The sequence below is a fragment of the Mauremys reevesii genome, linkage group 7 (genome assembly GCF_016161935.1).
Source record: "Mauremys reevesii isolate NIE-2019 linkage group 7, ASM1616193v1, whole genome shotgun sequence".
Lineage (NCBI taxonomy): Eukaryota > Metazoa > Chordata > Testudines > Geoemydidae > Mauremys > Mauremys reevesii.
The window spans coordinates 4,601,088-4,620,479 of record NC_052629.1 but is presented as its reverse complement, the minus strand read 5'-3'; the positions used below and the strand labels follow the sequence as shown (position 1 = coordinate 4,620,479).

The following is a 19,392-nucleotide window of genomic DNA, read 5'->3' as shown; positions in this document are numbered from 1 at the left end:
ATTCTCCATCTGATACCCACACAACTGCCATTTACATTAATGAGAGTTTGATGTAAATCTCAGGATTATACCCTTTAATTTAGATGGTCTCCTATGGTGACAGGTGAGTTAGAGATGGAGATAAGAGATACATTTACAATTAAGTATCAGTTAAAAAAAAATGATCGATCTCTTTTTTCAGGGATGTGATCGTATACAATATTTCTACACACAGCAGGCTGGTGCAGTTAACAGTGCACGTTTAGCCAACTGTAAAAGCTGTTAAGAATTTGGAACCTAACCTTTGTGCTCAAGAAGATCCAGTACTAACAAGCCTAGTGCTTTCAACTTCAGTAACGTTGTTCTTTCACAGCTCTTTGACTAGTTTCTCTGCATTTCCACCCGCTGCAGCCAGCACTGCTGTATCAGACAGTAGACTGTTTTCCTAAAATGGGACCCTGATCTTTTAAAATATATATATATATTTCTGCCCCCAACACAAATTTTTATTTTTTTTCTGTTTTAATATCTAATTTACGGTCACCATTCAGACTGTTTACTTTTTCCATTTCACTCTGATTGGACAGTGATAATCATTCTTCACATGATGACTAGCACTTCACAAGACATGACCTAGACTGTTCCTATTTTACAGATGGGAAACTGTGGTACACAGAGGCAATGTGACATGCTCAAGATTACACAGGAAGTCTGGTGCGGAGTCAGGAACAGAACCCTGGCAGTCTGATTCCCACTCCTGTGCTTGAGCCACGAAAACCATGGTCCACTTTCCACTGGACTTGGGTTCCCAACGCTCCAGGGGAAGGGAGTTAAATAAAAATAAATCTTGCTATTGACATTTTTAAGAATTTACTTTTTTCATTTCAAATAAAACCTAGCTCTGGAGGCTCAAACTACATGGCAGAGTCCCTTCAAACTTGCTCTTCAACATGGCTGTCGCGAACACTGCAGCAGCAGGAAGATAAAGGAGCTGAACTCTATTTGCATTGGTTCCCATCCTTTCAGTGTCCCACAGCTCAGGAACAGATAAATCTGTATCCACTTCCGATTCGCGATCCGCAAACATGGTCCGCGGATGCAGGTATCTGCGTATATAAAGTAGATATCCACAGATTTGCAGGGCTCTAACGGTCTCAAAACTTGGATAATAAACAATTCACCATGGAAAGAAACTGGCTACCGATTTTTTTCTCTCTCTCTTCGCAAAAGGGATTCATACACCAGGCATATTTACATGGGGTGCGTTATAGAACTAGGGAATACTGTAATAAACCCTGGGTAATAGAAAGCCTGGAGAGTCCCGTCCCTATCTCTAATATCACCCTCTTCCCACCTTTACTCCTTCGTTTTTGTTATTTTTGCTTCTTTTTCAGCTCCCTTCCCTAACTCCCAAAGCTACATGCTGATCAAAGTAGGGGTGTGGGAGTCAGCTTGTGGCCTCAATGGGCTGGGATTGGCATGATCTCATAGCTAAGCAATACAGGAGCAAAAGAAGAGAACCTATAGGCCACTAGGCTGCTGCCCAAACATCCCAATGGCTAGCTTCATGAAGGCCCACAGTGGGAGCAGGGAGGGAAAGCAGGCAGCATCCCAAAAGGCCACCTGCAGCTTTCTCCATGTCTGAAGGAACATTTGCTGTGGAGATGTTGGGAAACCTGAGCTCAGAAAAGGATCAGGTAGAACAGTGGTTATCAGATTTCTTCAGCACTAGATTTAATCCTGCTGAACTGCAGCTTTCGAGATGAGGCCACGAGGATCCTAGTCTCGGTCCTGATCTTTCATCTCCTGCACTAGTACAATGCCCTGGAGGAGTCTGACTGCCAGCCGCAAGAGGCTAAGGCACAGGCTGCTGTCAGCACTTCAGGAAGGCAGCATTTCATGGGGTTATTGCAGCTGTACAAATTCAACAGAATACAGCTACAATTCAGTGAGTGAAGCGTTGTTAACCTTGTGCTATTAAGCTATACAAATAACAGAAGAAACAATCTACTAATCCGGAGCCAGTTTTTGACTGTGCTAACCCACGTGTCAATAGGAGTGGTTCTGCAGGAACCCCAATGCCAAGGCAAAGATGTTTCCGGCTTGTATAGTATATGGAGTTCCAGAAATTCTTTGCTGTAACTCCCTCTGACACTTGCTCCTTTTCATCAAGGTGATCTACTTCAACAGCTATATAAGTTGGCTAGTGTTTCACCTGGGGTCCTTTGCAACTCCTCTGCACTGGAACCTGGGCACCTCTAAGTGACCCAGAATGGAGGGAAGCAGCACTCATCTGGAGGTGCCTTTTCCAGAATCTTGCTCTACATCAGACTGGATCTCCTGAAGGGAGGCCTCTGCAAAATGGTCTCTCCCATTGAACCACAGTCACCATGCACAGTTATGGAAATGATAAACGTGTTACAAGAATTCTGAACAATCACTAGATATTTGTACTGTGGTCCTAATCACGCATCAGAGTCCCATTGCGCTAAGCGGTCCCTGCCACAAAGACTTTACAATCCAAGTTAGGGTGACCAGATGTCCCGATTTTATAGGCACAGTCTGATTTCTGGGTCTTTTTCTTATATAGGGTCTTATTACTCCCCCACCCCCATCCCAAGTTTTCACACTTGCTGTCTGGTCACCCTAATTCAAGTACAAGCAGATACAGGCAGAGGGGATGCACTAGCTCAGGGGTGGCCAACCTGAGTCTGAGACGGAGCCAGAACTTACCAATGTACATTGCCAAAGAGCCACAGTAATACGTCAGCAGCCCCCACATCAGCTCCCCCCCTGCTCCCAGCACCTCCCACCCACCGGCAGCCCCACCAATCAGCACCTCCCCCTCCCTCCCCACAACTCCTGATCAGCTGTTTCATGGCATGCAGGAGGCTGGGGAGGTGGGGGAGGAGCGAGGGCACAGCAGGGTCAGGGGCGGAAAGGGGTGGAGTGGGGGCAGGGCCCGTGGCAGAGCCGGGTGTTGAGCAGTGAGCCCTCCCGCAAGCACACTGGAAAGTTGATGCCTGTAGCTCCAGCCCCGGAGTTGGTGCCTGTACAAGGAGCCGCATATTAACTTCTGAAGAGCCGCACGTGGCTCCGGAGCCACAGGTTGGCCACCCCTGCTCTAGCTGATTAGGGTTACTGTAATAAGCAGCAGTCAAAGCATGTCAGTAGGCTTGCCACTGTCAAGTGTTTTAGGAATTATTTTATGTTATGTATATTCTAGCTTAGTGAGTATTTAAGGACCTAAATATTATAACCACTGCAGCTGTTCAAGAATATGCATACTTCCATAATGAAATATACTTATTTGTATTACAGCAGTGCCTAACACAGTGGTTTTCAACTTTTTGGGGCTCATGGTCCATTCGTAAACCTTGATGGCCTGTCACCACCCAGTAAATAGAGTTAGTGTTAAAAAAAAACAAACCTGGCTTACTAAATATTTCATACCCACGATATCTAATGCACAGATTTTCAGTCTGAAATAGGAGGTAACCATTCATCTATAGACAAAGTCCTCTGGAGCTCAACCCTGCTAAACAGCCTTACAGGATGACCGGGATGCCTCTACTGGCTGGGTCAGATCTTCCAACCGAAGAATTAAATCAAGGCCTTTTCTGTACGCTGGACTACTCAGATAGACATTTAAGATCTCAGCACCAGAAGCAGCTTGTGCAGCAAGTGCTGCACTTGGTGGTGGGAAGGAAAAATTGGGCCCAGCCAAGGCCACTGCTCCCTACCAGCAGACCCTGGACAGAACTCTGCAGGAGAGATCACTACTCCTCTGGGGGCAGTAGGACCCATGCAGTGCCTTCCTTCCCTACAGCCACCTGCACTTTGAGAAAGAAACTATAGGGAGGAACCAGCCAGAGACGCTGCAGAAGCAGGGACCCACGTATATGGATAATGTTTTGGACAGTTTGATTGGCATCAGGCAGAGAAAGTTCAATTCATTATCTGCTCCAACCTCCTCCCATCCCAGCCTCAATCTCCCTCTACACCTGCCCCTCAGGCATTTCTCCCTTCCCTCTTACCATCTGCTCTGTCCCCCTCACTCCTCTCCCCTTCCTTATCTTTTTGTTTCTCTAGTTACCCCCCTACACACACTAAACCACCCCCAAAATAGCTCTGGCACTAGGATGACATTAGGTAGTCCCTAGACATTAGTGTAATAAATCTTATTAATAATTATGCTGTCCCAGGCAGCCTGTTCTCTCTCATTTGAGAGCAATGCCCGAGAGATTACTGAACTCACATGCACTTGTTCCACTGCTGCGATAGATAAATTGTCAACGGCCTCAAGAAGAGTGACTCAATGAAAGCTTTTGCCATTGATAGATTGTTAGAGTGCTCTAACCAGGGATGACACTGATGGTTATTTACCAAGACAATATATAAACTGCAACTGTTACATCATCTCAAGAGAAACAGAAATTATCTAGTTCTAAAAACGTCCTCATTGAAATGCAATCTGATTAATGCAACTGAAGTCACAGGCTCTCCTTCCATCATGAACATTTGAGACCTTTTACTCCTGCTTTTAATATACACCTGCCTTCCTAATGCTGATGCTAATAGAGTTCTGCCTACCCAGTAGCTGCTGCCAAAAACTGGATGTTATTTCATCCTCTGCTGTAGGAGCTACTACAAAGTACACATTCAAAATCCACAGGTAAGGCAAGACTCGCTTACCAGAGGTCCAAGTACCCAGTGATCATCTATATCATTCATCCACTATCAGAGATAATGCCATCAGGAAGTGACCAAAAGGAGCACAGAGAGACAGGTAAAAATACATCGTATGAGACATAGACAACCTACAAAATTTTAATTCAGCAAGAGAATACACAGCATGAAGGACTACAATAACTTTTTTTTTTTTTTTTAACCCTCCCAACCTCACTTACTGCATGTCCCAACATGACAGGAGAAGAAATCAAAGGTGAACAGACAGCAGTTAGCTTGTAACAGAGGGAACACTACAAACCATTTCGGTCTGGAAGTGGAGGAGAATCCCCAGACAGTCAAACCAACACTGAACATTTTAAGAAGACTGAATGCAATAATTTAACTTGGAATTTGGTCACTACCTAGGCTAAACACACCTCTCCTCTGAAAGAAGCTACAGAATCTTTAGTGACCAACACAAGTTATCATGAACTCTTGGCCGCCATCCCAAGAATAACCCCCATAACACAGTGTCCCCAAGCACCATGCTGCAGTAGTAGGAAGAACCTAAATTTGCCATCCAGTTATTGGCACAGATACGGCTTGTGAGATCCAACACAACCACAGCTCAAGGTAATAAGGATGCAGGACTTCAGTGAGCTTTTTGCTGCCTTCGAAGTTTTAAAAAGATACTGGACTCCTTAAGGTGACACTATGGAAATAGTCATGGGAGATCAGGGTTTGGGGGTTTTTTGCTTAATTTTGACAGTTTTCCTGTACGAAAGTTTATATTTAACTTGTCTATTAATGCCACAGACAATACTGAAAGGCGGTACAATAGGAAGGGAAGAGAAACACATTTTTCTTGTTTTGTTTAAAAAGTAGTTTAAAAAGTGAGGGTAGGAGAAGCAGCCCTCATGGAAGTGCACGAATGTTCACACCAGCTACACAGTATAAATATACCAGCTGTACAGTATAACTGGTTTAGCCAAGAGACTGAAGTCTCTCACTCTAGAGACTATTGTGTAATTATATTTCAATGTTTTTTAAATGCAGAGTTTTCAAACTTGGGAGATAAGCTTTGATTTATGATTGACTCTAGACTTCTGGTACAGAAGTGTAAAGAAAAGTACCTACATACTGCATCGTGTAGCCACTTGGAAGTTAAGAAAGCTCACCCATTTCAATTATACCCAAAATTATGCCTAGCTAAGTCCAGTTAGGACATATTATGAACTAGTGTGCAACCCAGTTGATTTTCCTAGTGAACCATTTCATAATTAAGATTGCAAACACAGCATCTAAGGCATAAAATTAAGGTAGCCTAACTTGAGCATCTGTAGGATAATTATCTTCTCACTCAAAAAAATACCTATCAGCCATACCATCTTCAGGCTGTTCTGAGAGAGACCACAAACAAGACCTGTGTAAAAGAGAGAAATTCTACACAGGAAGGTAAAGCTACCCATCAAAATGCAGAAAGCTGCTAATCCATCCCTTTTTAAAATCCTTCCTTAGAACCTACCTCTGCCTGATGCCTACATAGCACTCCCATCTGTCACGGATTAGGCTAATGGAAAGCTGCAACTTCCGCTTTTCTGCTCAGTTCTGTTCAACTTGGAGCATGTCTGCACAATTAAAAACCCATGGCTGGCCCGTGTCAGCTGACTGGGGCTCGCAGGGCTCCAGCTCAGGGACTGTTGAATTGTGGTGTAGATATTTAGGTTCGGGCTGCAGCCTAGGTTTTGAGACCCCGTGTGGCGGGAGGGTCCCAGAGCTCAGGCTCCAACCCGAGCTCAAATGTCTCTACGGCAACTAAACAGCCTCTTAGCCTGAACCCCACGAGCATGAGCTAGCTGACACAGACCAGCTGTGGGTGTTTAACTGCCATGTAGACATCCCCTTGATGGTTCTCATCCTCCCAATTTATCTCCAAGTGCAGATTGTGAGGTTGCTGGAGAAAACACTCTTTAGTTACTTGTCTGTACAGCACCCAGCACAATGGAGCCTGCTCACTGGCTGTATTACAGTAGCATCTAGGAATCTCAAATAACCAGGGGCTTGCCTGCTTTATTACTTCAGTAGGCCAAGCTTATTACACACACAAGGAGCAGCCTGAATCCCTCCATTCTCTCCCACAAGTTCCGTGCATTTCACCTTTTCATCACACTCTGTTTCCTACTGAATGCTTGTGAGTTGCTGCAGGCATTAATCTCTCTTATAGCATCTGTATTCCACACTGAAAGGTAATATTTGAGCGGTTGTCTTGTAAGCCTCTGTGACTGTGTAAATCACCAGACAGGAGAAAGACATTAACTAGTGTGAAGAGCTGATCTTCAATAAAAGGTGTTACGTCCTGCCCAACAGGAAAGGTCCACTGAGAGGCTGTGCCCTCCTTCCCGTGATGAGTTATGCAAGTGGATTCCTCCCATCAGCTGAGTTTGTGGCTCAGAGCACATGGTGGGAGGGAGATAAAATCCCCAAACAGAAGAAACTGATTCTCTCTATCCTATTTGGGGGGCTGGGTGTTCTCTGCATAAGCAAGAGATCCCCAGTGCTTAGCCGGGTTTAGCCCTAAAGGACATATAGAGCTTGCTTATTATAGAAGCTTCTACTACATTTTGAAATTTAAGATTGGAATTATTTGTGTGTATGTTTACCTGTTTTAATTCTGTAAATAACTCATTTCCTTTTCCTTTATAATAAATCTTTTATATAGTTTACTATAGGATTGGCTACAAGCACTGTCTTTCGTGTAAGATCTAAGGTGAAACTGATGTGGGATAAGTGACTGGCCCTAATATTGCTGTGATTTTTGGTGTGCGGGACCATCTATCACAAGGTACACTCTCTGAAGCCAAGTGTGAAGCCACCTTTAGCTCTTACCAGTGGGTGCGTCGGGGGAGGAGTAGACACAAAGGCTCCCAAGAAATGCAATTAGGGTACTGAGATCAATCTGATGCACTGCTTGGTGGAACTTGCAGAATGCAAATACTGCTCCTCTCTATTCGAGAGAGAGAGAGAGAGAGAGAGAGAGAGAATTTTTGCCACCCCAAATTTACAGTTTAATAAAGACATTAAAGTCTATGAATGGCAACAGTCTGGCTCCTGAGGGACCTACTGCAAACCAAAACTTGTGTCTAATTCCCTATTTGTAAAATGGAAAGATCAATGCTCATGCTGTGAAGTTTATTGTAAAAAGCTCACATCGGAAGCACATGAGAAGTATTTACTATTATACCAATAACCTAAGGAAGTGCAACAGTGGGTATGCCACATGGCTGGCTGGGGCAAGTCAAAACACATTTTGCACATGAATGATGTGTTGTTAAGCAGGGTCTGAACAGACCAAAAGGAAAAAAAGTGTGTTTTGATGGCTGGAATTGAGTGGATTGCTTTTGCTGCCTGTTTCCATGGTGTCTACTTCAAACTTCACCTTAAATGCAGTATTTATTGTACTAAAATATCAAACAGTTTAAATGCGACAGCAGAAAGCTAGTGGAACAGCAGCAGATTTCTGCAGCGACAGAAGAATGGATTGACTAGCCAAGGAGAGCTAAGGGACAAGGAGGAGATTGCAGGGGATTTCTTTCACATTAGGAGGGGCTTGACCAAAGCTTTCAGGGAACAGCCCAGATTCAATGTAAGGCAGCTGCTGACACCAAGCTCAGCTGCTGGGATTTGTGTTTTCTGTTTAGTGGCATACAGCAAAGTTTCCAGAGTTCAATCACAGGTGCTGGTGCTCCATGCACGCACATCTGCTTCCCACCCCTCAGAATGAATAGCAGCAGAAGTTGACTACAGGAGAGTAATGACATACTTTTACTAGCAATCACAATTTAGACCCATCTTTCTTAGATAAAGACCACACACTAACTGATGTTCCCGACTCTAATTTGTACACCCCCAAATATGTCAACCCCTGGCCTGACGCACTCCTGCTATTCCATTATCCTTTTTTATTCTTGGGCTTAAACACATGGAGGTTGTGATAAGACTTTTTTTTTTTTCCTTCCTTTTCCTTCTTCTTAAATTAAGACAGGCCTGCAAGTGTTCTGGAGAGGCATCACCAGAGTGATTGGGGTGACCAGATGTCCCGATTTTATAGGGACAGTCCCGATTTTTGGGTATTTTTCTTATATAGGCTCGTATTACCACCCCCCCCCATCCCCGTCCCAATTTTTCACACTTGCTGTCTGGACATCCTAAGAGTGATGCACAGTGTTCTCACCAACAGTGCACAGAGGCCTTTAAACGTTTGTTTTTTCTGTACTGCTAGTAAGGAGTTCTCTGCCACTGTAGTGCAGACAGATAGATGCTAGTAACACTGAGGTGTAGCTCCCCTACGGTCAAGAAAGCAGCGAAGTACAAATATCACCTTACCCAGCCCTGTCAGTTTTAAATGTTATTCCCTGAGTGGGAAATCAGAAGGCATGATATTAGAAGATTTCAACACTGACTTGATAAAACCAGCCAAGTGGGAGCAAAATTATACATTTCCTCCAGAATGAGAGGATCACATACATCATTGCTCACATAGGCCAAGCACTGCATGTTAGCCAACTTAATGTGCAAATGGCTTTTCGGGTTTAAGGACCATCTGAGAAGGTATTCAGGAGGCAGAATCTCAGAGTGGCTACCACCAGTAACTGAGAATTTAGCTGTGGAAGTTGAAAGAGCTGACATTTTGGAATTGATCAAATGCGGGATTCAAAAATTATCACATTACATCCAGAGAGAGAAACACCATCAAGCTGAGGGTAGATTTGCTTCTCTCAGCCAACAAATAAAACCAAAACTTTACTACCAAAAGGGTTTGTGTTTATACAGTGGAGGAAGGCTTCTCTATAAGAGCATTCTGCAGATACTGAGTATTAATCCAAGGACATGCCGCCTTTCCTTAAGGGCAGCGGCGGCTCTAGGTTTTCCGCCGCCCCAAGCAGGGCAGCACAGCACGGGGGGCGCTCTAGCGGTTGCCGGTCCCGCGGCTCCGGTGGACGTCCCTCAGACGTGCCTGTGGAGGGACCGCTGGCCCCGCAGCTCCGGTGAACCTCCTGCACGCATGCCTGCGGATGCTCCACCGGAGCCGCGGGACCAGTGGCCCCTCCGCAGGCACGTCTGCGGGAGGTCCGCCGGAGCCACCTGCCGCCCTCCCGCTGGGACGCCACCCCAAGCGCGCGCTTGGCGCGCTGGGGTCTGGAGCCGGCCCTGCTTAAGGGGCCTCCAATTACTCTGATGTCTGGAAAGTGAGATGCCCAAAACTACCACTGATAGTATTGCTGATGGTATACCAAGACCTTCATTGTTTAGACCAGGGAACAAATTTGTATACGGGGTGTGCTGAGAGCCATTGAGCCAGACTGGAAACGCTGTATATGATAGAAATCACTTCAAGACAGGGGTGCAGCAGCACCCCCAGAACCCCTAGTTCTAGCACCTATGGTCTAGACCCAGAGGTTCTCAAACTGGGAGTCAGGACCCCACAGGGGGTCACGCAGTAATTACATGGGGGGTTCACAAGCGGTCAGCCTCCACCCCAAAGCCTGCTTTGCCTCCAGCATTTATAATGGCATTAAGTATTTTTTTTTTTTTTAAAAAGTGTTTTTCATTTCTAAGAGGGGTCGCACACAGAGGCATGCTATGTGAAAGGGGTCACCAGTACAAGTGAGAACCACTGGTCTAGACACAAAATATTTGGCCAGCCTTTTCCCGTATGTTTTGCCAGTGCAACTGAGGATGCCAGGTTGATCCTGTACAGTAACTCTTCACTTAATCTCGTCCCGGTTAACGTTATGTCGCTGATCTATTAGAGAACATGCTCATTTAACGTTGCACAGTGCTTGTTTATAACGTTGTTTGGTCATGGGGGCTTGGAACCAGGATGGACCGGCAATGTCCACATACCCCCCAGTGCCTCCTGCCTGCCAGCAGCCCTGCAGATCAGCAACTCCCCCCTCCCTCCCTGTGCCTCCCGCAATCAGCGGTTTCGTGGCGTTCATGAGGCTGGGCGGGTTGGGGGAGGAACGAGGACACAGCACGAGGCCAGGGTGGTGACGGGCCTGGGGCAGAGCCAAGGGTTGAGCACCTCCCAGCACTTTAGAAAGAAGAGCAAGAGGAACAGCTGGATGATCCATCCTCTTTCACCCTGTTTCCACCACCTCAACCAAGCTTCACAATCATCATTGCTGAGTACAATATTGTTTATTTAAAGCTTATACCTGTATTACATTGTTTAAAATGGTTTAAAACTTACACCTGTATATGTATATAATGTCCTGTCTGGTGAAAAAAATGTCCCTGGAACCTAACCCTCCCTCCCCCATTTACATTAATTCTTATGGGGAAATTGGATTTGCTTAACATCGCTTCACTTACAGTCACATTTTTTCAAGAACATAACTACAACGTTAAGCAAGGAGTACTTTACTCCATTCCAAGGCTCTCTTTTGGTTCATGGGCACCGTCTACAAACCATCCTCCCCTCCTGAGGGACTCTGTAGCAGTCTTGAAGATTCTGTGCAAACCCTTTTCTGGGTGCGTACTTCAAGCACTTAGGTCTCATTTCTCTCTCCCGCTCCTACCCTCCAAACCCACACAGCTGCTCCTTCTCACACTGCTTTCTTTTGTAGGACTTTATTCCAGGAAATAGTTGGTTTCTCAGGGTCCTGAGCTCAGACATTTAAACAGAAGCAGCTTATGTTTGTTCATATCCAGAGAAGGGTGATTTATAAGTAAGGATATGATTTTGTCACAGATTCTGTGACTTCCACAGACCTCTGTGACTTCCACTTCAGCTTCAGCCCCAGGCAGGGCTCCAACTGTCACACATCACCCCATGTGGGGCTCCGGCTTCCATTATTTATGGTTTATTGCCTGCATCCTGCCAATGAATTTTAATAAAAATCCCTCTGCCAAAATCTTAACCTTATTTATAAGGCATCAATAAATGCTATGTGAAATAATGTCTATGGATGAGATTCATTGACTAGATTGTGTATCTGAGGTACATGGCATTCCGTTAGTTCTAGCTATTTAATATGCCGAAGGTTACTTTGAGATATGGATGAATATTGTATTTATTCCTGTAACCAAGTACTCATCTTGACTCGGTCAAGTTGCACTATTTGTGGGGTTGGCACAAGTTCACAAGCACTCAATTACTCTGAGGAGCACGTGTGGCTTATTTCACTCTTTAAATTAAGGAGATTCTGAATAGATTTCAAGGGAATTTTAATCACTTGCTTTTTTCCCCTCCCCCTCCTCCGGCAGGTTGCTCTCTGTACAAAATGTCAGCTTTTTGGCAGAGGGATAAGCTGGGAGCTCCTTCAAGAGCACTTTTCATAAACAATTAAACTCAAGTTTGAAGATTGCCAACTGGTTCATCGAATGGTATCGTTCTAAGAACCCGGCAGCCAAGAAGAAATCATGAGTTCTTAAAGATTCAATGGTCACAGTGAATGTGTAGAGGAAAAGCTGCTCTCTCTTGAAAGGATTGTGTTACCATGCACACAAGTTCCTGCACCCACAATTCATATGGTGGATTTATTGAGCCCTTCCTCCTCTTTTACTAAGCACCACTATAAAAAAATCTTAGTGTAATTCAGCTTTAATAAATATACTTCTCACAATTTTTGCTGTTAGCTTCTGCACCTCCCATAGCTAGGACAGCAAAAGCTAGACTACATGAATGAGTTTCACTTTGATAGGGACACGTTAAAATACAGTTGCTACACTGTTTGCAATCCCAAGGGAAGGGAATGTTCAAGATCGTTTTTAAATGTACGGTTTTGCAAAATCAATTTCCACATCATTCAACAGAAATTTGGGGGCTAAACTATGTACGTTATGGACGTGAACATAAAAGAGTACTGCAGCCTACAGTCATGAAGACTTAATTAACAATTCACAATAAAGACCTACTAGTAACTAGCTGTTTCCTATTACCACTCAAGATTCAAAGGAGGCAAGGGGCTTGCTTAGGAGCAGGTTGGAACTTAAAGTCAAGTTAATTGTATCTATTTCTCATAACAGAGGGCATCAATGGTCTGGCCATCACTGTTGGATTGAACCAGATATGTCCATTACAGTGAAAAAAACATCTTCACCCCACTAGCTGTATCCAGAACAATGGACGACCATGTATGAGTGAGCTTTTACCATACTTTCTCTCTTGCTTTCACCTCTCAGCCTCCTGTTATCCCGCTGAACAAGTGGCCCACAAAGAAAAACAGGGAGCTCCAAACAAACAAAGCAGAGATAGGGTTGCCACAATACTATACATTATCATTTTATAAATAATATTTAGATTTACATTTTAGTGAGAGATTACACAGTGCCAACATAAAACCGTACGCAAGCAGCCAACCAACATCACCAGACAGGCACTGCAGTGGAACCCCCAAGGCAAAGAAGAAAAGGAAAAGAAATACTTGGCTTGCGACCTTGGTTCAGGTTGATAAAAAAAATAGCAAAAAAACCCAGCACCTGGAAGATGCCAGGGCCCAAGAGAGGATGGAGATAGATGTTTGTTGTGCCCCATTGCCCAAGACGGGCATGAATGAAATGAATGAACATAAAACCTGAGATTTGAAACAGGTAGTGAAGCCAGTAAAAAAATGGTGTGAATGCGATATCGCTATGAGTGGTTGGTACTTCAACATGTTTCAAGGGAATGGTGAGAATTATTAGTTATGACAGAATTGATCTTCTACAGGAAACATTGTGAGCATTTTTAAAGCTAAATGTAACCACACAGACAAGGGACTGTAGCTTTATAAAGGTAAACTGCATAACTGGAGGTCAACATTTTTTGGTTTTAGTTACAATCTAAATATCATTAACAACTTTCTATTCTTTGTCCACGTACCCGCTAACACCTTGATAACCTATTATTTACTATTTGTTAAGTGTTAAGCACTTTCTTTTCTTGGATATTCTGTGTCCTAAAACCTCTTGAAATCTAAGATAAATAAATCAGCACAAAATACAGAGACAAAGCCAAAAAGCAAAACATTCTTTTTGTGCCTAAGATTCTAGATTAGTGGCAGAACTTTTATTTTTGTGGGTTAGCATGGCTGCTATGAGCTTTTGTGAGTAGTAAGAGTTAATTTTAGGTAGTGTGATACTGACTTTGGAAAGGAAGGGGGGGGGCACGGAAATGAGTATTCCTGAACTTGGAGCTTGGCACTTGAAAGAAAAATTGATTCTCACATATCACACATTGCAGGAGTCATATATCTGCAATTTAGTCTACCCATAAATTCTGTTTAATGATGTGGGATCAAAGGATTACCAAGTTTTGCAACTCACTGAAGTGCATTCTAGATTTGGACATAAAAAGATTTTAAGTGTTTAGTTCTGAAGTCAAGTATATTGTGACTGAAAAAGAAAGCTGAAGGTTCATTAGTTTAATGATGTTTTGGAGCCAAAACTGACTGTCAGCCATTATGTAATCATCCCTTTTGATTTCCCAAGGCAAGGATGACGTGTGGCCTGCCAAAGACAAACCTTCATATTACTTAACAGCTGGAATAATCCAAGTGAGAAGGATTGACGGGGAAGTGAAAATAATAAATGAACAAAAATTAACAATGTTTTCTGCCTGGCAGGGAAGTGCTGAATTTTCCATGCTGAGTCAATAAAGGAAAGGTAAGAGGCCTTCTTCTCACAAGCAATAGAGCATCAAAGAATTCCATCTTTAATTAAATGTGAACTGAATCAAAAGTAACTGGAACTTTTACCAACAGGAGTTTAAGTCTACTCTTCAGATTTTAGTGGAAACACAGCAAGGGCAGTACACAAAACCAGCCCTTGACCATGGGGGCCACACTTTGGGGGCCAAGCAAAGTGTCCACTTACAAAAAGTGTATTGAGGCAGAGTTAAGGTTATCCAGTGGTATATCACCCCCTTCCAGAACACAGAGTTCAGGAAAACTCAAATCTCTGAAAACCAGGAAACAGAGAGAGTTAAAGTATGTGCCAGTGCAACCTTAACTCTGCCCTGCTGGAGCTGGCAATAGCCAATGAGAATTATCTGCATGCACTCCGGCTGCGTTCACTGTGTTAGTGAACTGTATTGAATGATGGAGAGACTAGAAAAAGCTCGGCAGAGCTGTGAATCTAGTATGAAGCAATTCGGGGGAAGGAATATCCGGGGGAGTGGGAGGGGGGAGAGCTGAGCACCTCTCCCTGCCCCCTCCTTGTCTGTGACATAAACGAAAGAGGTGTAAGTACCCTAGGAGATGTGGTTTGACTAGTTTCAGCACTCAGTTGTGTAGCATGTGTTACTAATTGTACTCAAAGCTGTTTGCCATAAGGACTGTCAGCATTGAAGGGTGGAATATGAGAGCTGTCTATGGGTTTAATAATGAGTCAGTGAAAGTATATTGTTAGATGGCATCCTTGGAAGAGGGGTGAACAGGTGGGATTTTTTCTGAAAGGTGAGGGAAAGAGGCTTGAAGTGGCCCATTATTCTCAGTGTGGTGTTCTCAGCTAAACAAGAACACCCCATGGAGATGAATACAGCCTGAAACAATAGCTCAGATTTGCCAACTGCTCAATTCACCTCAGGCTAAGTTCTGCATTTAAAAGGCTACACTACTCTACACTTTAGTGCTGTAGAGTAGACACTACCTACAACGACTGGAAGGCTTCTCCTGTCCGCGTAGGTAATCCGCCTCCTTGAGAGGTAGTAGCTAAACCGGCGATTAGATCAGTATGGCTATGGCTCAGGGGTGGGGATTTTCCACATGTAAGACATGCAGCTATACCAATTTAAGTTCCTAGTGTTGGCCAGCCCTCTGGAGGTGTTCTCTTCCCCCGTGCGTCGTCCATGCTCGCGATATGTACCAAGCATGCCTGTTCTCAGCTCCCCATGCTGAGAAGCTCAGACACACCCTGCTCCTGAGGACTGAGGTCTGCCCAATCCCCCCAACACACACACACACCCTCTCTCCCCCACACACACACACGGTTTGGGGCTGACAAGCTCCCTTCCTCCTCCACTCCCTCCCAATCCCCACTTCCTCCATCTGGCCTGAGCTCCCTAATGCATCTCCCCTACTCCTCCTCCCTCCCCTCACTGCAGCACCAACCTCCTCTCTTCCCAACAAGCATACACATGTAATTTATTTTCTTTCACAAACCAGAGCCTCTTGTGAATTATCTACTGTAGTCAGAATACATTTCCTGGAAGTTAAATAAAAGCACAAACCACCACCAGAGAGCTGGAGGGTACCAACATGCCTACAGATGGTCATTCTCGGTTTTCTCCAAGGGCAAGACTTGAAGTTACATTGCCTCAGTGTAGCTCAGTTTCAATGTCCATAGCATCTACCCTTAAGCCACCTTGGTCACACACAAGTGGATTGGCTAGGAACCCTCTTACCTTTCTACACATTGCAAAACTGATGGGTGTGAGAGACTTTAGCATATGCCAGTCAAGAGCGCTCAACTCTTCCTTTAATAGCACTTTCAATTATTGCTTCCTCAAAGGAGGAGTGAGTGCCAGGTATGATCTGAGATAAGCATCAAGTAACGGAGATCAGTTGGTGGACAATTAGAGCCATGCTTAGAGCCACACGTGCCAAAAAAAGTTGGTAAAATCTGCTGACTATGAAATCCTGTTTTTACTGAAGGTCTCTCTCAGGAACTCCTAGCTCAAAAAACCTCAAATTTGGTTCACTGACCCTGCACCCTGGTACCTCAGAAGGCACAGTAAATTCCAAGGCAATCTTAGTAAGCATGCAGATTCTGGCACACTTCAAGCGGACCTTTAAGCAGAAAGATTTCTCAAACTCAACTATAACAGAGCTGGTGTTCCACTAGGATATTCAGAAAGTTGTTTCACAGACCTAGCTAAAAACACTAAGACTGGGCTCCAAAAGTCAGATCACTTTTGGACCCTCCTTTAGGTTTTGTTCTGTATTTGCAACCCCTATGGCTGCAGTGCTGTGTAAAGGTATGAGAACCTGAAAGTGAAACTGACTAGAAGCTGACACATTTTACTTGTCAAATCTCAGAGAAATGCAGAAATTAAACAAAGAGCAGGAACAACAGAAAGTGTATTACATTTCCAAACCTTTAGTTTTAATAAATCAAACTATAAACTGTCATTTGTAACAGATGGAACATTTTAAATATAATTTTCTACCATGACAGCATCATTTAAAGGACAAAGACACACACCCACAGATATTAACAGGAAAGACCTGTGTATTTAGAGTGGTAGTGAAGTAATAGACAACACTCCTGCTAGCTTTAACAGCTGTTACATGTCACTCTTATGGTAGGTACCACTTCTAACCGGAAACACTTTACAGGCTGGTCTTCTAGATTCTGGGTGATTTAAGATTAAAGTGAATAAATCCGCTTAATTCTGGCTGTAATTTTTTTTAGAACACTAGAGACTCATTAACTAGTAATGCAGTAATGAATATTTGTGCAGTAACTTGCTGCCTTGGAAACAAGGGACCGTATTTATCAAGCGTGAAATTAGCATTAGAAAGTAGCCTTCTGTGGAAATTTAAGTGGAAGCTGTTGTAGCACTGTCGTTTGCTGTTCAAAATTTTAACAGTTATTGTGATCAAACCAGAAAAAGAAGAGTAAAGTGAAAATAAATCTCTTCTTACTTACGGTGGTGAAAATTAAGAGCTGCTCCACTTAAATCAGATTATACGGGTGTAAACCCAGCCTGAGAGGAGAATCTTTATTGCTGGAATGACACTTACTACATTGCTGTAGTTAAGGCTCAGACTCATTTTTCTAGGGGGCAGTTAATGTATTCATTTATAGGACATTTCTACAGCACTCACTGTAATTTCTGAATGTCTTTGATATGAATGTTCTAAGAAGAAATCTGAAACAAATCTGGTTTGAAGTTGTGTGGGCAGTTAGTCCATCAAGGGGATTGAATACCTCGGGTAATTAAAACAAAAGGAAAATGAAAGGCCAGCACATTTAAGTGTTCAGTAAATGTTTGAAAGTGAATTTTAGTGCTCTTGAAAAAGCTTCAATAGGGAAAATGTTGGAAACTGGAGTAATCTATCCACAAATACAGCCTAGGTAGCTGAAGGGCAAGTTTCCCTGCATCCTGCCCCACCAACATGACTCAAGACTGTCTGGGAGGGATCCATAGCTAGTGGCAAGAGGAGAGAGCTGAGTCTAAGGGCAGATCTACACTTAAAACACTGTATCCGCACAGCTGCACTGATGCAGCTGCACTGCTGTAGCACGTAAATGAAGATGCTCTGTGCCAGTGGTTCTCAACCAGGGGTATGCATACTCTTAGGGGTATGCAAAGGTCCTCCAGGGGGCACATCAACGTATCTAGATATTTGCCTAGTTTTACAACAGGCTACATAACAAAAACACTAGCAAAGTCGGTACAAACTAAAATTTCATTCACACAAAATGAGAAAGCAAGTTTTCAGTAATAGTGGACTGTGACGCTTTTGTATTTTTAGGTCTCATTTTGTAAGCAAATAGTTTTTAAGTGAGGTGAAACTTGGGATACACAAGAAAAATCAGACTCCTACAAGGGGTACAATAAACTGGAAAGGTTGAGAGACACTGCTCTATGCTGAGGAGAGAGCTCACCTGCCAGCATAGTTAATCCACCTTCCACCACTCAGGGGTGTGGATTTTTCCTGTAGCGCTTCGGTGTTGATGCTTACTATAGTGAAAGGAACATTTCTCCTGTCATCACCAGTAAACCGCTTTCCTGAGAGGTGCTAGCTAGGACAATGGAAAAATTCTTCCATCAACCTAATACTGTCTATATATTGGGGTTAGGTCGGCTTAACAAAATGTCTCAGGAGTGTGGATTTTTCACAACCCAGAGACACATAGCTAAGCCAACGTAACTTTTCAATGTAAACCAACCCAGAATTTTTCTGTCTGATCTGTCTCTGCTGAGAATCAACAAGGAATCTAGCCACATCAGTTGTAATGCAAATGCCTGCTCGCCAGGAACTGCAACAGAGGTCAATAATTTGTTTCAGTGGGCAGTATATTATTGGGTGACCCAGTATATTATTTCTTCAATATGCAAACTCTCAGTGACATGAGAGATGGCAGGTATAGTCCATTACAGAAATTAAGAACATAAGAATGGCCAGTGGTACAACTAGCTCGGTATCCTCTCTTCTGTAGTGGCTGGTATCACATGCTTCAGACAGAATGAACAGAACATGGCAATTATCAAGTGATCATCCTCCGTTATCCCATCCCAGCTTTGGCAGTCAGAGATTTAGGGGCTCCCAGAGCACAGGGTTGCATCCCTGACCATATCTTGGCTAACAGTCATTAATAGACCTAGCCTCCATGAATTTATTTAATTCGTTTTTAAGCTAGTTATACTTTTGGCCTTTACAACATCCCCTGGAAATGAGTTCCACAGGGTGACTGTGTGTTGTGTTAGGAAGTACTTCCTTGTGTTTGTTTTAAACCTGCTACCTGTTAATTTCATTAGGTGACTCCTGGTTCTTGTGTTTTGTGAAAGAGTAAATAACACTTCAGTATTGACTTTTTCCACACAACTCATGATTTTTTAGACCTCTGTCATACCCCCCCACCCTTAGCCGTCTCTTTTCTAAGAACAGCCCCAGTCTTTTAAATCTCTTCTATGGAAGCAGTTCCATACCCCTAATCATTTTCGTTGCCCTGCTCTATCCTTTTTCAATTTTAATACATCTTTTTTGAGATGTGGCAACCAGAACTGCACGCAGTATTCAAGGTGTGGAC

The 19,392-nt window shown here is 43.6% G+C and overlaps 1 protein-coding gene across 14 annotated transcripts in view; it reads right to left on the bottom strand.

Moving 5' to 3' along the window:
* Positions 1-19,392, bottom strand: part of CNNM2 (cyclin and CBS domain divalent metal cation transport mediator 2) — a 214,934-nt gene that overhangs the window by 120,039 nt on the left and 75,503 nt on the right. The window lies entirely within an intron of this gene.